Below are 20,262 nucleotides of genomic sequence, written 5' to 3'. Positions count from 1 at the left end.
TTGGGTGCTTAAATATTTACAATTGTTATATCTTCTTCTCAGATTGATCCCTTGATCGTTATGTAGTGTCCTTCTTTGTCTTTTGTAATAGTCTTTATTTTAAAGTCTATTTTGACTGATATGAGAATTGCTACTCCAGCTTTCTTTTGATTTCCATTTGCATGGAATATCTTTTTCCATCCCCTCACTTTCAGTCTGTATGTGTCCCTAGGTCTGAAGTGGGTCTCTTGTAGACAGCATATATACGGGTCTTGTTTTTGTATCCATTCAGCCAGTCTGTGTCTTTTGGTGGGATCATTTAATCCATTTACATTTAAGGTAATTATCGATATGTATGTTCCTATTACCATTTACTTAATTGTTTTGGGTTTGTTATTGTAGGTCTTTTCCTTCTCTTTTGTCTCCTGCCTAGAGAAGTTCCTTTAGCATTTGTTGTAAAGCTGGTTTGATGGTGCTGAATTCTCTTAACTTTTGCTTATCTGTAAAGGTTTTAATTTCTCTGTAGAATCTGAGTGAGATCCTTGCTGGGTAGAGTAATCTTGATTGTAGGTTTTTCCCTTTCATCACTTTAAATGTGTCCTGCCACTCCCTTCTGGCTTGCAGAGTTTCTGCTGAAAGATCAGCTGTTAACCTTACGGGGATTCCCTTGTATGTTATGTGTTGCTTTTCCCTTGTTGCTTTCAATATTTTTTCTTTGTATTTAATTTTTTTTTTTTAAATTTTTTTCGGTACGTGGGCCTCTCACTGCTGTGGCCTCTCCCATTGCGGAGCACAGGCTCCAGACGCGCAGGCTCAGCGGCCATGGCTCACGGGCACAGCCGCTCCGCGGCATGTGGGATCCTCCCAGACCGGCATGAACCCGCGTCCCCTGCATCGGCAGGCAGACTCCCAACCACTGCACCACCAGGGGAGCCCTGTATTTAATTTTTGATAGTTTGATTAATATGTGTCTCAGTGTGTTTCTCTTTGGGTTTATCCTGGATGGTACTCTCTGTGCTTCCTGGACTTGATCGACTATTTCCTTTCCCATGTTAGGGAAGTTTTTGACTATAATCTCTTCAAATATTTTTTCAGACCCTTTCTTTTTCTCTTCTTCTGGGACCCCTATAATTCAAATGTTGGTGCGTTTAAGGTTGTCCCAGACGTCTCTGAGACTGTCCTCAATTCTTTTCATTCTTTTTTCTTTATTCTACTCCTTGGCAGTTATTTCCACCATTTTATCTTCCAGCTTACTTATCCGTTCTTCTGCCTCAGTTATTGTGCTATTGATTCTTTCTAGAGTATTTTTAATTTCACTAATTGTGTTGTTCATCACTGTTTGTTTGCTCTTTAGTTCTTCTAGATCCTTGTTAAATGTTTCTTATATTTTCTCCATTCTGTTTCCGAGATTTTAGATCATCTTTACTATCATTACTCTGAATTCTTTTTCAGGTAGGTTGCCTGTTTCATCTTCATTTATTTGGTCTTGTAGGTTTTTACCCTTACTCCCTCGCCTGTAACAGATTGGTGCTGTATTCCTGTCTTACTGGTTGTTTGGCCTGAGAGGCCCAGCACTGGAGTTTGCAGGCAGTTGGATAGAGCTGGGTCTTTGTGCTGAGTTGAGGACCTCTGGGAGGCCTCACTCTGATTGATATTACCTGGGGTCTGAGGTTCTCTGTTAGTCTAGCTGTTTGGACTTAGAGCTCCCACCACAGGAGCTCAGTCCTGACCTCCTGCCTGGGAACCAAGATCCCACAAGCTCTATGGCATGGTAAAAAGAAAAGGAAGAAAGAAAGAAAAAAAGGAGCAGTACAATATCAAAGAATGAAAAACAAAATAATATTAGAAAGATAAAAAATATATTAGGAAAAATAAAACTATAATTGAAATAATTGCAACCAGGTAAAATAAAACCACAACAGAAAAAGGGAAAAAAAAGGGTGGGGGGGAACAAGCCAAAAGGAGAGATCACTAACAAAGCATAAAGAATAAAATAAAATTAGAAAAATAAAAGATTTATTAGGAAAAATAAAAATATAAAAGAATCAACAACAATGAATCAACAAGGTGAAACAGAACCCCAATCTAAAACAAAAGAAAAGAAAAAAAGTCTTGGCTATGGGGGCGGAGTTTAGGCAGGGGTGGGGTTTAGGGTGGGGCGGGACCTAGGCGGGTGGGGGGGTGACGTTTGAGCGTGGGGCGGGGCCTTTGCTTAGGACCTGTGCTGAAGGGGAGCGGTAGCGCCGGGGAAGAAGGGCCTCTGTGGTGTGGAGTTCCGGAGTTTGGAGGTAAGGCCCTGAGTGAGGGTGCGTGGGTGGGGTTTAGGCCCAGCTCTTTGGAGGGGGTCTCCGAGTGCAGAGGTAGGGCCCTGGGTGGAGGTGTAGGGGCGGGGCTTGGGCTCTGCCCGTCAGCGAGGAGGCTCCGAGGGCAGAGGATTAGGCCCGGGAGCCCAAGCGGCTTCCCGGTGCCTAAGTGGACAGGGAAAGCATTGGCCCCATTCCCTTCTGTTCCTTCGTGCCCCTCCCCTGCCATCCCCCCGGGGTCTCCCCCCTCGCCACTGGACCCCTAACCGTGAGTGGGTCCCTCTGGGTGTAGGAACTCCTCCCCTCCCCCAGCCGCCCCTCAGGGGCGCCAGTCCCGTCCTGCCTCCACTTCTCCCCTCGCTTCACTCCCCTCAGGCCCCACGTCCTACCCGGTCGCTGGGGGTTCCTCCCGTCCTCTTCGGTGTCCGTGCTCCCCCACCGGTGCCTGGTAGGTGCCCTAGTTGTGAGGAGACTCGAATTCTGCGTCCTCGTAGTACGCTATCGTGACTCCACCCCCCCGGATGCTCTTTATATGCAACTTTCTGTAAGTTTGAACTAAAATAAATTTGACGAATAAAAAGTAAAATTAAAATGCGCACTATCTCTAGGTGGAAATATGAGTCGTTTTCTGTCGCAAATTATCTCTGCTTTTCAAATTGCCTACAATGAGCGACTGTTGTTTATATAGTCACAGAAGTTATTAAGAAAGAAAAGTCTCGAAGCCGTCTTTTCTCCACAGGCCCTCTCAAGGGTGGACCTTGCCCCAGGCACAGTCTAATAAGGCCTCACCACTGGAGCCACCGCTTCAGTCTACAAAGAGCCCGTCAGGGAGGGTAGAGGCCAACCCTCTGCAAAGTGCTGCCTCGGGACCAGGTGGTGCCTTCCATGGGCCAAGAAGAGACAGAACACAGAACGCAGCTCCTCCAGGTAAGCACCCCGAAGTTGAAGAACTGAAGTCATGTTCACCTAGAGAGAGCGCTCTCCTTTTTTCTCCCTCCTCGGATCTTTTCAATCAAGAAGAGTTTTTCTTCTGCTTTTACTACTTCAAAGCCTAAGGACTGAGTGTTACTAACCTGTGCTTCTGGCTGCAGTGACTGATGGGTAATGACAGGCCAGTCTTGCTGGTCGCTGGTCCCTTCAAAACCAGGGGTCAACAGTGTCTAATTTTGCCAGAATCCAGGAGAAGAGATGGGCCTGGCCTAGCACCACATTTCACGCTTCATGACTCTATATTCTTTAAACTCCATATCCCAAGATGGCATGGTTTTCTGTTGTTTTAATCTGTTTGGGCTGCTATAACAAAGTACCATAGACTGGATGGCTTATAAATAATATAAATTTATTTCTCACCATGCTGGAGGCTGGGAGTCTGAGATCAGGGTGCCAGCATGGCTGGGTTCTGGTGAGACCCTCTTAATGGTGGCAGACGGTTGATTTCTCGTAGCCTCACATGCCTGAGGGCTGAGAGGAATCAAGCTCTGTGGGGACTCTTATAAGGGCACTAACCTCATGACCTCAGCTAATCTTAGTTACCTCCCAAAGGCTCCACCTCCTGATACCATCACATGGCTGGTGGGGTAGGGGGGTAGGGGGCGGTGTTCAACATGAGGGTTTTAGGAAAACCCAAGCATTCAGTTCATAACATCTTTCAGGACTTCCCAGGACCCTGACGCCTGGACAGACTGGAGCCTCGCCCCCTCTCCGCTGGAAGTGCTGTGGAGGGGAGTAGGCAGGCAGGGCGTGAGGCTTGGGAACCAGGGGAAAGTTTGCATCAGAACTGCTAGGGCCACACAGGTCCAAGGTGAATGCCAAGAATTCCAGGGGCCTCAGAACCTGCCCAGGCACATTCTGACTTACTGAATACTTAACTGCAGATAAAAAGGGTGGGGCGGGGGTGTTGGGGACCTAGATCACGTCACAAATGTATTCCCAAAGCTGATTTTCATAAGGCTGTGATTCCTGACTATCCTCTTCCTAATTCAGAAAGATGGGGCAGGGCGGGGAGGGCGGGAGTTGGACCAGGTGAAGAGGAAGAGGAAGGCACTGCAGACAAGGAGCCGGGCACAGCAACGATGCAGAAGCAAGTAGAGGCAGGGGTAGGAGGGGTGTGGTCAGAAGTACAGCTCGCTGATGCCGCTGGAAGGTGACCTGAGGGCTAAGGGGCTAAGCTGGCAGTGAAGCCAGGACACAGAAGGCCTTTTTTGAAATTGTGGTGAAATATACACAACATATAATTTATCTTTTTTTTTTTTTTAATCTTGTTGGGATCTCAGTTCCCCGACCAGGGATTGAACCCAGGCCACAGCAGTGAAAGCACCAAGTCCTAACCACTAGACCACCAGGGAACTCCCATAAAATTTACCATTTTTAAGTGGACAATTCAGTGGCATTAAATACATTCACATTGTTGTGCGACCATCACCACCGACCGTGTCTAGAATGTTTTCATCTTCCCAAACTGAAACTGTGTACTCAGTAAAAACTAACTCTCCATTCCCCCTTCCCCTCCAGTGGCAAAAATGTCACCTGTTTACAAAACATGTAGGACAGTTTCTACTTCATGTCTGCAAGTCTTAATTTACAATAACAAATTATTTTCTGTTTTTTTATTTGGAAGGCACTTAGGATTGCAAAATTCGCTGCCCAATTTCACTCAGCCACCACACAAAAAACACAAATGACAGTCCCAACACTGCAGATTTTGAAGGATTGAGGTAGTTTGTCTATAGTAGTTTTGACTTTTCTAGCCTGAAATTTTTGGCTGATTCTCTTAAGAAAAATAAATCTGTTTGGGGTCTAACTTTGCTAAATGGGGCTCCAGAAGCATAGTGAACAAGAACCACTAATTCAAAGTGTGACAACTTTAAAGTCTTCTGTTGCTTATATGAACAGAAGACTCCAAAATTTTGCAAGTAACATAAAGACAATTTTTTTTTTTGATTTACAATGTTGTGTTGGTTTCTGGTGTACAGCAAAGTGATTCAGGTATATATATCTTATGTATTCTCTTTCATATTCTTTTCCATATGGTTTATTATAGGATATTGAATATAGTTCCCTGTGCTATACAGTAGGCCTTGCTGTTTATCCATTCTATATATAACAGGTTGCATCTGTGAGTCCTAAACTCCCAATCCTTCCCTCCCCCACCCGTCTCCCCCCTTGACAACCACAAGTCTGTTCTCTATGTCTGGGAGTCTGTTTCTGTTTCATAGATAAGTTCATTTGTGTCATATTTTAGATTCCACGTGTAAGTGACATCATATGGTATTTGTCTTTCTCTTTCCGACTTCACTTAGCATGGTAATCTCTAAGTCCATCCATGTTGCTGCAAATGGCATTATTTCATTCTTTTTCATGGCTGAATAGTATTCCATTGTATATATGTACCACATCTTATTTATCCATTCATCTGTTGATGGACATTTAGGTTGTTACCATGTCTTTGTTATTGTAAATAGTGCTGCTATGAACATAGGGGCGTGTGTATGTTTTTGAATTATAGTTCTGTCTGGATAATATGCCAAGGAGTGGGATTACTGGACCATATGGTAACTCTATTTTTAGTTTTTTGAGGAAGCTCCGTACCGTTCTCCATAGTGGCCGCACCAGTTTACATTCCCACCAATTGTGTAGGAGGGTTCCCTTTTCTCCACACTCTCTCCACCATTTGTTATCTGTAGACTTGTTAATGATGGTCATTTTGGCTGATGTGAGGTGGTACCTCACTGTAGTTTTGATTTTCATTTCTCTAATAATTAGCGATGTTGAGCATCTTTTCACATGCCTATTGGCCATCTGTGTGTCTTCTCTGGAGAAATGTCTATTTAGGTTAAACACAGTTGTTTGCTCAATGGAACTGAAAAAATCCTGACCCAAATGACACTACTTAGCCCAAATGACCAAAGACTATTTTATAACAAATTGTAATTTTTGAGAGATGGTTAACATCAATACTATGCATATTTTATGTGTCAAATTAAGAGTTCAAGAGTGTATAAAATAGGGTCATGCATTACTACCACTAAGAATATCACGTACAAGGTAAACCCCAAGTGCTTATGACAGTATTTCAGGTGGAAGCAGTCTTATACAAAAACAATCTAGTGTCTCTGCTGTGTAGGTATACATCTTAAAGAAATTTGAGGGATTACCGAGAGAAAAAAATCTTGGTCCATTAAAGATTGATAGAAAAGGGGATTTTCTATGGGATTCTGTGGGATTTTCAATGTTTGCTTTTTTAAAAAAGTCCAGAATAAATCACTTTCTGTACAAAGAAAAATTGCAAACTTCTGGATCACCATATCTGATCTCACACACTAGATGATCTAGAATGAAACTATGTCTATGGTTAAAAGCTGTTTTCTACTTGACTTCTTTTTTTTTTTTTTTAAGATTTCTTTCTTTCTATCTATCTTTCTTTCTTTGGGTGTGCCGGGTCTTAGTTGCCGCAGGTGGACTCCTTAGTTGCGGCATGCACGTGAGATCTAGTTCCCCAACCAGGGATCGAACCTGGGTCCCCTGCATTGGGAGTGTGGAGTCTTACCCACTTACCCACCAGGGAACTCCCTTGACTCCTTCCTTTAACAGCATTAATTTGTCAACTAAAGTTCATCTTTAGTTCAGCTACATTTATGGCTTAAGACCTCGTTTCCAAACCAGTGGTACCAATTTTCCTTAAGTGTAACAGTGCTCAATTTTTAGTAGCATCTATATTTTTAGAAGGTTAACAACTTGGACAAAAATATTTTAGCCATATTTATTTTTTACCTTTTTATAAACTATCAGTTGCAATATTTGCAGAAAGTTTAATCTACCTACAGGATGATCTTTCTCACTCTCCCATCCCACACCTTATTCAAAGGATTTTCCTCCTACCTCATTTCCAGCCTGGTTGGGGGAAGTGCAGGAATTTCAGAACAGGTACCTGTGTATCTTGGATAGGATTCTAGCTTTCAAGTAAGTATAAAGGTAGAAAGAAGACAAAAAATCCTTAATTCAGAGCACATTACAGTGCCCCCAAAATTAGTTTGTGAGAAATAGTATCTATGAAGAGCTTTGCGAAGAGGGAGCAATCTGAGGTCCCTCTCTGTGCGATCTGATAGGTCTGCAACAGTGGGCCAGCGAGAAACTAACCTTACAAGAGTCCCTTAGTCAACTAGTCATGCAGACAACACTGACAGCAAGTAGTAAATACAACTTCTGATGAAAACTGCCTTTTGTTAACAACACCCCCCTAAAAGTCCCCAGCTCTGTAGAGTTGCACTTTGTGTTAAATTGGTCTTGAGTTATTAAAGGAAATAGTCATAGGAGGTAGCTAGTGACAAAATATTAGTTGTGAAAACAGAGGCAAATGAGTTGACAAATTATTTATTTATTTATTTATTTTATTTATTTTTGCTGTGTTGGGTCTTCGTTTCTGTGCGAGGGCTTTCTCGAGTTGCGGCAAGCGGGGGCCACTCTTCATCACGGTGCACGGGCCTCTCACTATCAAAGCCTCTCTTGTTGCGGAGCACAGGCTCCAGATGCACAGGCTCAGTAATTGTGGCTCACGGGCCCAGTTGCTCCGCGGCATGTGGGATCCTCCCAGACCAGGGCTCGAACCCGTGTCCCCTGCATTGACAGGCACCACCATTGGAAGCCATTGCACCACCAGGGAAGCCTGACAAATTCTTGAAAAGAGCAAGTGAAATCATTTGCCAAAATAAATACTGCACAATACAACACCAGTCCAAATCTGAAATCTATGAATTAAGATGGTGACCCTACGAAACAAGTTTTGGAATTGATGGAAATTTCTTGAGCCCCAAGAATGAGCATTTTCACCAGTTCCCCCCACAGAAGGAGTGGTGAATATGCAAGTGCTATGAAAGAGAAAACAGGGGGAAATGTACCCACAAGGAAGTGGATCTGACTTGGAGAAGCCACCATTAGAAAACAAACCACAGGCTGATGTCAAATGGACCCCCCCAATTTTTTTTTTTTTTAGGAATAGTGATCTGGGCGGTCTTCTTATTTATTTATTAATTTATTTACTTTTGCCTGTGTTGGGTTTTCGTTTCTGTGTGAGGGCTTTCTCTAATTGTGGCAAGCAGGGGCCACTCTTCATCGCAGCACGTGGGCCTCTCACTATTGCGACCTCTCTTGTTGCGGGGCACAGGCTCCAGACGCGCAAGCTCAGTAGTTGTGGCTCACGGGCCTAGTTGCTCCGCGGCATGTGGGATCCTCCCAGACCAGGGCTTGAACCCGTGTCCTCTGCATTGGCAGGCAGACTCTCAACCACTGCGCCACCAGGGAAGCCCGACCCCCCAAAATTAAATGCTGTGAAGAAAATGACACTCAAAAAACACAAGGTGGTGGTAAGGCACAGTTAAGACACATAAACATTTTTTTAATCCACATGGCTTTGGCCTATTAAAATAATTTACACTTTTTTTTTTTTTAAAGAGGATTTCAAAGCATCTGGGAAACGTGCAAATTGTTTGAAATCCCGGCATGGCAAATTCGTTTGCAAATGTCATTCAGATGTTTGCCAAGGATAATAAAGCAGCTTCTCTCGGCTGGCACTGTGCACGGTGTCAGATGCTTACTCTCCTCTTACACTCGGTGTAACACTGAGGTCTGTGCAGAGTCGCAAACAAACGGTCTGCAGGTGAGGGGCGTGGCGTTTGCATCGCTAGGAAAACAACTCAGCTCTCGCTCTCCAGATACATGGGAACTGTGATTGCATCTTCCACATGGAATCATTCTCCCCTTTGCCATATTCACAGAATCTCTCCCAATCTTCTCATATTTCAGTGACGGTAAGAACATAAACATATGTGCTGCGCTGCGTTTATGGCATAAGATTTCGTTTTCTAAACCGTGGCCCCGATTTTCCGGCAGTATAACAGCACTCAATTTTTAGCGGCAATCCTATTCTTAAAAGGTTAACAACTTGGAGTCTTGGTGCCGCTCAAATCTGCCCAGGCGCCTCCCTAATTTTCCTCTGACGCCAGCCTCTTCGTAAACCTGCCTTCCGACAGCCCAGCCAGCCTCTCGCTGCAGCTCCTTCCTCCCTCCAGCCGCGCGGTCTCGGGCCTGGAAGCGGTGCCAGATACCCCGTTCGCTGCTGCTCCGGCCGCCACTCGATGGGGGACGATGGCGAGTCGCGGGCGCGGACGGCGCGCGGAGGCCGGCCAGGAGGGTCCCTGGGGTGCGCGGGAGCCGAGGTGGGCGTCCACCTTTCTCCAACGAGCCCGGGCCGCAGCCGGCCCCCCGCCCCGCCTCCTTCCCCGCGCCCCGCGACATCCCCACCGCCATCAGGGCAGAGCGAGGCTCGCGCTGGGCGCGGAGATGCCAGGGACTCGGCCGACTGCGCAGCAGCGCCGCTCACTGGAAATCTCTGAATATTGCACAGATCCTTGTATTTTAATTACCACGGGAGACTTCAGGCCCAACATTAGCTTCAATTAAACAAAAAAATGCTGTTGAGATTATTTTTGCTTGATGGAAATCCATACCAATAAAGTGATGTACTGAGAATATTCCTGATTTGGGATGTGTGATTGGCAAACAGAAAATGAAAGAATGGCTACTAGAATAATGAAAGCTTGAAAATATAGGAGTGTGCGTCTCTGTTATAAAGAAGGCCCTGGGGAGTCGGGGGTGGGGGGTGAGGGTAGACCCGCTCATGGGATTCTGCGGGGCACCAATCAGGGGAAGCTCTCAGAAAGCGAGCCTGGTAACGGGATCCATGTTCTTTCTTTATATGCGCACCCACCTGTTTGGGTCAGAAGAGGCTAGTTATGCTGCAGGAACAATCCTTGAAATCTCAGTGGCTTCAATCAGTGAAGTCTTATACAGATGGCCAAGAGGCACATGAAAAGATGCTCAACATCACTAAGCATTAGAGAAATGCAAATCAAAACCACAATGAGGTATCACCTCACACCAATCAGAATGGCCATCATCAAAAAATCTACAAACAATAAATGCTGGAGAGAGTGTGGAGAAAAGGGAACCCTCTTGCTCTGTTGGTGGGAATGTAAATTGATACGGCCACTGTGGAGAACAGTATGGAGGTTCCTTAAATAAATAAAAATAGAACTACCATATGACTCTGGAATCCCACTAGAACTACCATATGACCCAGGAATCCCACTAGAACTACCATATGACCCAGCAATCCCACTACTGGGCATATACCCTGAGAAAACCGTAATTCAAAAGGACACATGTACCCCAATGTTCATTGCAGCACTATTTACAATAACCAGGACGTGGAAACAACTTAAATGTCCAATGATAGATGAACGGATAAAGAAGATGTGGCACATATATACAATGGAATATTACTCAGCCACAAAAAGGAATGAAATTGGGTCATTTGTAGAGAGGTGGGTGGACCTCGAGTCTGTCATACAGAGTGAAGTCAGAAAGAGAAAAACAAATATCATATATTAACGCATACGTGCGGAATCTTAAAAAATGGTATAGATGAACCTATTTGTAGAGCAGGAATAGAGATGTAGACGTAGAGAATGGACATGTGGACATGGGGGGAAGGGGAGGGTGGGACGAACTGGGAGATGAGGTTTGACATAAATACTCTACCATGTGTAAAACAGATAGCTAGTGGGAACCTGCTGTATAGCACAGGGAGCTCAGCTCTGTGCTCTGTGATGACCTAGATGTGGGGGGGGGGGTCCAAGAGGGAGGGGATATAGGCATATATATAGCTGATTCACTTCATTGAACAGCAGAAACTAACACAACATTGTAAAGCCATTTTACTCCAATAAAAAAAAAGATTAAAAAAATCAGTGAAGGCTTTTGCTATGTTCACCGTGCATGGTAGGGGGTAGGGAACAGTCTATCCCACCATCCTTGCCAGCCTCCTGGATGCAGGCAGATGCCACCGCGCCTCCACCTGATCACTTAGGAACCTGGCAGGGACACTGCACATTACTCTCCCGATCTTAAAGCTTCTGCCAGGAAATGATGTGTCACTTTTGCTAACGTCTCATTGGCCAAAGCAAATTACATGCTCACACCTAACCTCAAAGGTGTCGGAAAGTGAAACTTCACCGAGGTCTGGAAGAAGGATAATGGGAATGTTCTAAAGTAGCCCTGATGGCCATCACATTATCGCATCACTGTGCTTAGCCAACTTTAAAAAAAAAAATATTTTATTGAAGTATAGTTGATTTACAATGTTGTGTTAATTTCTGCTGTACAGCAAAGTGATTCAGTTATACATTCTTTTTCATATTCTTTTCTATTATGGTTTACCACAGGATATTGAATGTAGTTCCCTGTGCTATACAGTAGGACCTTGTGTTTTATCCATTCTATATATAATAGTTTGCTTCTGCTAATCCCAAACTCCCAATCCATCTCTCCTCCAGCCCCCTTCTCCCTTGGCAACCACAAGTCTGTTCCCTATGTCTGTGAGTCTGTTTCTGTTTTGTAGATAAGTTCATTTGTGCCATATTTTAGATTGCACGTATAAGTGACATCATATGGTATTTGTCTTTCTCTTTCTGACTTACTTCACTTAGTATGATAATCTCTAGGTCCATCCATGTAGCTGCAAATGGCATTATTTCATTCTTTTTTATGGCTGAGTAGTATTCCATTGTATATATGTACCACATCTTTATCCATTCATTTGTCGATGGACATTTAGGTTGTTTCCATGTATTGGCTATTGTGAACAGTGCTGCTATGAACATAGGGGTGCACGTATCTTTTTGACTTATAGTTTTGTCTGGATATATGCCCTGGAGTGGAATTGCTGGATCATATGGCGACTCTATTTTTAGCTTTTTGAGGAATCTTCATACTGTTTTCCAGAGTGGCTGCACCGATTTACATTCCCACCAACACTGCAGGAGGGCTCCCTTTTCTCCACACACCCTCCAGCATTTGTTATTTGTAGACTTTTCAATGATGGCCATTCTGCCTGGTGTGAAGTGGTACCTCTTTGTAGTTTTGATTTGCGTTCCTCAAATAGTTTAGCTAACTTCTTTGTGAAAGTCTGAGCCAATAAATAAGCCCAGGAAAGGGAAAGAGGTATGATAATTCGAAAGAGGTTACATTTGTCAACACTATTTCTAGATTATTTTTCTATCGTAGCTCCCCTTAAAAGGACAGAGGCCACAGCCTGGCAGAAGTTGGCATCAGTGTCCCAGCTCAGCACAGCATAGGCACAGCATGCACCTGCCTGGCGTGTTCCTTACACACCTTACCTACCAGCCACCTCTTGGCCAATGAAAAAGCAAAATGTTTCTAGAGAAAGGTGAGAACTGAGGGAAAGAGACTTCAGACAAAGTATTAATGGTCTCTCGATCCTGATATATTTGTTCAAAGGCTTGCCTGCTCTCACCCATCTGCTTCCACCCCCGCCCATCTCTCTCACTCTCTCACACACGCCAAAAAAATGCCATTGTGAAGCTTCAGAACATCAGGAGCAAAAATAAAATCTTAAAAGCTACCAGTTAGAAGAGATATATTGCCTAGAAAGGAACAAGAATCAGACTGGCAGAGGGCTTCTCACTTGCAAGTTGTTTATATTTTGCTATTTTTGAATTTCTATGGTTACTGTTATGTTGCATTTTATCTCCATTTCCCAAAAATGGATCAATGCCTTGAAAGAGGTTCTTCAAAATGTAAAGTAATGATGAAATGGCAGCATAAGTCATCAGAAGAATACAGTAAGCATAATGAATAAATAGTTCTCCGGTGTATCTATGAAATATTAAACTGTGTATTCTAAGACAAACATTCTGGGGCAATGATTTTTACACATATAGCCATAAATGGAAATTGTGAGTATAAGTTCAATGAAAAATATTTGAAAATTTCATGTAATTGACCAGCAGTCCATTGCCCCTAGCCCTCAACGTTACCGTTAAAATGAAAACTTTGGTAAATAGTAGTCTGAAGCCATAAAAAGGGCTCTATTATCTTCCCCCAAAGCAACCAATCCAGTTTTTCCAGAACAAATACAAAATAATGCTTTCTAACATAAGATTAATTATACTTGTTAGTAAAAGTGCAAAGGAGACCAAAGCTACCGAGGGATGAGGGATCGCTCTAAGCTGCTGCCCTCCTTTAAAAATGTACATAAAATGCACATAAAAGTCAGTCACAAAATTACCAAGAAGGCTATAAACCAGCTGCAAAAACAATGATAAAGACTATTCTTGGAGAGAGAGCCAAAGGGACTATTGACGAAATTCCTTTATCAGATTACATTGTTAGACATTGCACAACATTAAGAATACACAAAGTAGAAGAGCAATTAGTGCGTACACATGCCAGTGGATACTTTGCTTTTCAGCAAGCCAAAACTGCTCACGTGTGAGGTATGAAGCAAGCCCTTGGCATGTATGGGGTTCAAACATGAAGGAAAAAATGCTGCCTGGCTTGTCATTTTGTTTGTCGTGCCAAAGTTTGATAAGAGGCTTCTCAGTTATAGATTATTTATTTTGTGAGTCATGTGCTAGAAATGGCACTTTGGGATTGGTGCCAGAGTTGAAGCAGCCATGGCTGCCATAAGCAAGGACTCTGCTCTGTGAATAAAAGAGGTTGCTCTTTTACACGCTGCTCTATTCACAGAAAAGCATTTATGGTCAACAAAATGCAGCTGGACCTTGATTCAGGGTTAAAGGAAGTAAAAAACAAAACAAAACAAAAACAGATATCATCTAATCCCAGTGAAGTTAAATGCACATCTATTCTGCATACTGTGAGAAAAAAAAAACAGTATACAGGTCAGTATGCTTTTAGTCAGGGCCGACAGAAATCCAATTCCAAGTGGATTAAACAGTAAGTGGAACTAATTAGATCGTTTGTGATGTCAGGGCTCTGGCTCCATTTCACCGCAGGTGCCTTGGCTCTGTCCTCCTCCTTGTATTGGCTTCTTTTCAGGCTAGCTTCCCTTGTGGTTGAAAATGGTTACAACAGAACCAGTCCCCACACGTTCAAACCACACAGTCCAGTCGAACAGAGTAGCTGTGTCCCCAAATTCCCAGAAAAAGTCCTGAGATTCACAGTGATTGGACGGGCTCAGGTCACATGGCCCCTTCTAAACCAATCACAGTGTGGCTGGGGAGTGGAACCCACTGATTGCTCCACCCCTGGCCTAAAGACAAAAAGCCCGCAAAGCACAGCGGGAAGGGCAGGATCTTACCGATACGAAATTATTATTAACGTTTAAAATACTGTTTTATCTTGTAATTTAAAATCATTGATGAAACTCTGCTTTTTTTTAAAAAAAATACTACAAACTGCTGATGTGTGGTGTGAAACCTTTGAGGAACTGTGCTTTAAAAGGATGCTTCAAGGATCTAATACCTAACGAATATCCCTTGCAAATCCATGTTCTCCTAAGTAGCAAATGCTTAAACAATTATTACAAATTCATACGCCCTAATAAAACTCTCCTTCATCCGTTCCCCTCATTGGGAATGGAGTCAGCAAATGGCAGGGAGAGAGCTGGAAGCGCCAGGCCTGACTTTCCACTATGCTGTTATTCCGAACTCTGTGCTGACCTGGCACCAGCCCCACGATGTCAGTGTTCCCTGCAGGCTGTCCTCCCCAAGGCAGTGCCTCTGTCCGCCTCGTCCTTTTCTGTTTCTGCTTCTCCTTCTGCAGTTCCTTCATTCCATCCCTCATCAGTCTGGTGTCTCTCTCTGCACAAGGACTGTCATGCCTGTCCCAAAATGGCCCACACAGCCCCAGGGCCCTCTGACCTTCCAGGTCCAGCAGCCAAAGCTCACCTAGGAGAACCACTGCCTCTTAAGTCTAAGTCTCCAGAAGGGAGAATCTGATTGGTTCTGCTTGCATCAGGTGTCCACACCTGGTCCTATTGGCCATGGAAGCCTGCGGTTCCCACCAATGTGGGGGAGGAGGGAAGATCACAGCAAAGGGGACACTGGCTCCATAAGTACTTCAAAGCTTGTCTATAGATCCTTTGGAAGACAACCTCACATCCTCCTCTAAGGGTACTTTTCGAAGACAGTTCATAGGGCAGCATAGTCCATGCTTAGTGGATTAGCAGCACTAGTGGAGAGCAGCAGTCAAATGGACCAAGTGTAATCAAGATAAGCTCCCTGGGGCTTCCCTGGTGGCGCAGTCGTTGCGAGTCCGCCTGCCGATGCAGGGAACGCGGGTTCGTGCCCCAGTCCAGGAAGATCCCACATGCCGCGGAGCGGCTGGGCCCGTGAGCCATGGCCGCTGAGCCTGCGCATGCGGAGCCTGTGCTCCGCAATGGGAGAGGCCCCAACGGTGAGAGGCCCACATACTGCAAAAAAAAAAAAAGATAAGCTCCCTGTAGACTAGGACAAAACTCCATTCTCTGGTGACATGAGGAGAGAGCTGGCCTGACATGGATCCAGAGTTGGCTGCACCTTTGGATCTGATTGAAGTCTGGGTGACTGCCAAGGTGATTCATCCAGGAGCTGGAGAAAACCACCTGGCTGTAGCTTAGACCAAGCCTCATACCACATCACCTGAGCCGTATCTTGTTCCCCTGCCAGATCTGTTGTGTCTTTATTGGCTCTCCTAATGACTTCTTCTGTCACTGGAAGTTACTCATTACTTTTGCTGTCCAAAGCTGGAACATGCATGAGGCACTGAGATAGGGGGAAACCCTGGGCCCTGCTGAGGGTTGAGCCCATACTCTTCCTCCACCCCCAACCCTAGACCTAAGCTCCTGACCCCAAACCCTGACCGGCAGTAGTTGCCATCACAAAACCAGCTCTCTAACCTTTTAACATGATCTCCAGACATCACACAAGATGCTTGTACAGACTGCAAGCCCATTTTTCCCTTGTGGAATTTATGTCTCTCTCATTGGAAAAGAAGAAAGTAACCAGTGATGATGGGAAACACATGGCCTTTGGAGTCAGCAAGACCTGCGTTTGAGCCCTGGACTCACCCACTTAGGAGTAATGGGATCTCATTCGGGAGGCTTGCCTCTATGAGTCTAATTCTTGACTGGGAAATTCGTGATAAATCTCTCATGAAGATTAAATGAAAGAATCTAGTATCAAATGGCTGAAACAGCTGAATCTCAAATGTTAGCCCCTTTGCCCTCCTTCAGGGAAGGGATGAAAGCAAAACTTATTCTAAGTATCTAGTTCACACTCTTTCTCTTACACCCATCTTATCAATTCCACCAACACCTACTGAACACCTGCCATATACACTGGCAAGGCAATAAGGGAATCCAGCATGAAACCTGAACTCCAGGAATTCACAGTCCCATGTCTCTATCCTCACCTATAAATTCACCATCAGTGGGAAATGGTGAGGTCATGTGCTTCCCAACTTCCCAGTTGTCTTGTTAACTGTAAAACTTTGGGAATGACAGTCACAATAGTCCCAGTCTCTTCTCTCTGGAAATGTCTCAGCAGCAGGATTCTCCAAAGGGCTCAGTCTGGTTTTTTTCCCTTCTCTCTATCTCTTCCATCCTTGCTCACTTGATTCCCAGTCCCTGGGAGGGGTTGAACAGGAGTCACCACTGCCCCAGTGGAAGTGGAATAAGAGCGCAGTAAAGACCAGCAGCTGTGGTTCAGGACCACGAACAGCGCCAGATGGGCGCCTCCTGGTCCAGACAGGTGAGTCCTGTTAGCCCAGGGCCTCGCTGTATACAACAGCCATTCTGATGGCAGAGCCTCCCTGCCTCTCATAGGTGTGGCTCCAGCTGCTGGAGTAACTGGATGGACACCAGCACTCGTGCTGCGACTTATGACAACCCTCCTCTCAGGGCTGAAAGACGGCTCTGAAAACCAAAAATACCCAGGGACGCTTTCCATTTGGACCCATGTATGAGAAAGGGGAGCTCCAATTGTCAGCTTCTGGGGTAAGCAGATATAAAAGGATGGGACATCTGTGGATTTCCCTAAGAGCGATTCCTAAGCCCAGTCACATTGCTTTTCTGCTTTCAGCCTCCTATTCAAGTTAGTCAATGACTTTCAGGTACAGGAGTTCATGGAGGAGTGCCCCAGCAAGGGGCGCCCAGAGCCAAACACAAATGAGGGCTGAGCCTTTTCTGCTGGCCTGTCTGTTGCACCTGGAAGGTGAGATTTCCCTCCCCGAGAGTCCGCTTTTAGAGCAATGCCCCTCATAGCAAAACTCCTTGACTGACATTCCTTCCTCCTCCTCCTACCCCCTCACTGAAGGCCTTGACAAACACGAAGTCTGGGCCATTCTGTTGACTCTCTCCCTGATCTCTTTTCCTTCTGTCTTCCTGGTTTCTTAAACTCTGGTCCCTGAGGATAGTCTCAGGCTATCAGCCTGAGGACTCACCTTTGGAGCTTCCTCTCCTCTGTTGTATATGCTAGTGACAACATTTATCCTCTCTTCCGAAAAGTCTCTAAATCAACCATTCATCCAAAATCTGTGTAGACTGAAGAACAGGGTTTTTAATTATTTTACAGACTGCTAGTTGAAGTCGATGAGGTGATCACGCACATTCAGCCGATTCCCCCCTGGAGACCCCTCCAAGATGACAGTAAAGAATAAAAAGGGGGCTTCCCTGGTGGCGCAGTGGTTGAGAGTCCGCCTGCCGATGCAGGGGACGCGGGTTCGTGCCCCGGTCCGGGAGGATCCCACGTGCCGCGGAGCGGCTGGGGCCACGAGCCATGGCCGCTGAGCCTGCGCGTCCGGAGCCTGTGCTCCGCAAAGGGAGAGGCCACAGCAGTGAGAGGCCCGCGTACCGCAAAAAAAAAAAAAAAAAGAAGAAGTAAATATATGAAGATTACTGATACCCAGTTAGCAACGCTGAAGGTGACATACAGGAAATATCTCAAAAACACGGAGAAGATCATCCCCCCCACCCCCAAATGTAATTTATGAGGGAAAGCAGAACAAAACCAGTAGACCTAATGGACAAATAATAGCTGTTCCAGATGGAGACGAACGCAGACAGATGGCGAAGAAGTCATAATTAAATACTAGAAGAAATGTTTCCTGAGCTGGGGAAAATACGCCTACCAACTGATTTAAAGGCTCACTGAATTCTATCTGGATTGATGAGAAAGTCACACATGAGGGCACCTCCTGGTAAAATGCACTCTCTTAGAAGATAAAGAGAAAATCTTCCAGGCTACCAAGCAGAAAGACCAACTTGAAAGGAGGGAGTTCTAACTTACAGGATGCAGTTTATTCTTTGGGTTAGAAACCAATATATGGTGCTTTCTCTCTCATCGCCAGAATATATGAGTCCAAGAGTTAAGGGATAGAAATAGGAGTGGGTCCTCTCACTATTACACCTAATAACCTGCTTGCAGAACTTTTGCCTCCCTACCCCACAACTCTGAGCTCTGTGGGTTTGGAGGTTGCGGTTCCCAAGAGTTGCAGCTGCTACCAGCCATTTTGGGTCTCCCTGCCACTAAACCAAGAAAGGGATTACTGCCTGGGGTGATTGATCTTGACTAGAAGGAGAAACTGGTTTGCTCCTACACTGTGGAGGCAGGGAGAGGGATATCTGAAACCTAGAGGATGTTCTGGGATGCCCCCTAGTACTTCATGTCCAATCATAAAAATTAATGGAAAAATACAGCAGTCAAAAGGCCAGGAGCACTAAGAATTCAGAGACTCCAGGAATGAAGATTTAGGTCACCTCATCAGCTAAAGAGCCCCAGCCAGCGGAAAGCAAAAGATATGCAGAATGAAGAGTAGAAGAAAAAGTTATAAATGTCAACTACAGCCTCGTGACTTGTTACAGAAACAAAGACTGTATCAGCTGTGAATATTTTCTTCCCGTGCTTGCTATATGGGATGTGTATGTGTGTGTGTGTGTGTGTGTGTGTGTGTGTGTATTTTTTTCTTCTCCCTCCCCTCTCCTATCATTATTTTATGTAAGATTTTTTGGAGGTTAACTTTTGATTTCGTATTTAGGTAACAGAGAATTCAGATGGGATTGTGACTGGACTTGAGGAGTTATTAACATTGCCCAGATATGGATACATGCCTGTTGGGACTTTGCATCTTCTCATTTGGGGGAGAAACTGAGAATGTCTTTATCTGCATGAAAGATTGTGGCATCATGTTAAAGGGAAAGTTAGAGTTGGGACATCCCTGGTGGTGCAATGGCTGGGAGTCTGCCTGCCCATGCAGGGGACACGGGTTCAAACCCTGGCCCGGGATGATCCCACATGCCGTGGAGCAACTAAGCCCGTGCGCCACAACTACTGAAGCCTGCGCGCCTAGAGCCCATGCTCCGCAACAAAGACAAGTCATCGCGATGAGAAGCCCGTGCACCGCAACAAAGAGTAGGCCCCGCTCTCCACAACTAGAGAAAGCCTGTGCACAGCAATGAAGACACAAGGCAGCCAAAAATAAATAAATAAATTTATATTTTTTAAAAAAGAAACAGAGTTGTTTTCTTCCGTGAAAGTCAAATGCATGTATAATGGTGACTGTGAATGCTGAGAAGCCCACAAGGTGGACTGGCCCCTTCTGAAGCTATGGCCTCTCAGCTCTAAACCCCCTTCTCTATTCTGTGTCGTGATACTGGAGCTGGGACACGAAACCTCATTTCAACTTGGCCAGCTGGTGCCATATTAGACTTTGCCAGTAGGGGCACGCTAGAGGAATAATAGGAGTCCTGGGGAGGAAGACAGGGCTGCCTACTTTCCATCTGCTTCCTATTGAGAGTAGCCTAGCAGTTCATCCTGCAAAAGCAGCTGAATCCAGTTTGAAGTTTTCCAACACTTGTAGAACCAGCCTGATCACACCCCACATGCACACCCCAGAGACACCAGCACTAGCCAGACTGTGTTCCCGCCTCACAAGTTGCGTTTCCAAGCCCGTGGGGCATCTCCTCCAAGCTGAACAACCCCTGCACCAGCCTGACAGTCCCTGCTCATTAGAAATCTGAGTTTCGCCTTTATGAGACCCCCCTCTAAGTCACTAAGTTTTAATAATTCTGACTTCATCCCTTTGTTTCCCCAACCCTAGGAGTTTCCCCTACATCCTGAAGTTG

The 20,262-nt window shown here is 45.1% G+C and overlaps 1 long non-coding RNA gene across 1 annotated transcript; it reads left to right on the top strand.

Moving 5' to 3' along the window:
* Window positions 1–2,166: 2,166 nt before the first annotated feature.
* On the top strand, window positions 2,167–19,650 carry LOC136792303 (uncharacterized). Its single transcript, XR_010835943.1, has 3 exons — window positions 2,167–2,267; window positions 3,022–3,209; window positions 19,176–19,650. It is a non-coding gene; the product is annotated as an uncharacterized lncRNA (long non-coding RNA).
* The last annotated feature ends 612 nt before the right edge of the window (window positions 19,651–20,262 follow it).

This window comes from Kogia breviceps, chromosome 12, assembly GCF_026419965.1.
Source record: "Kogia breviceps isolate mKogBre1 chromosome 12, mKogBre1 haplotype 1, whole genome shotgun sequence".
Taxonomy (NCBI): Eukaryota; Metazoa; Chordata; class Mammalia; order Artiodactyla; family Physeteridae; genus Kogia; species Kogia breviceps.
The sequence above is the reverse complement of the archived record's forward strand: the minus strand, read 5'-3'. Positions and strand labels throughout refer to the sequence as shown.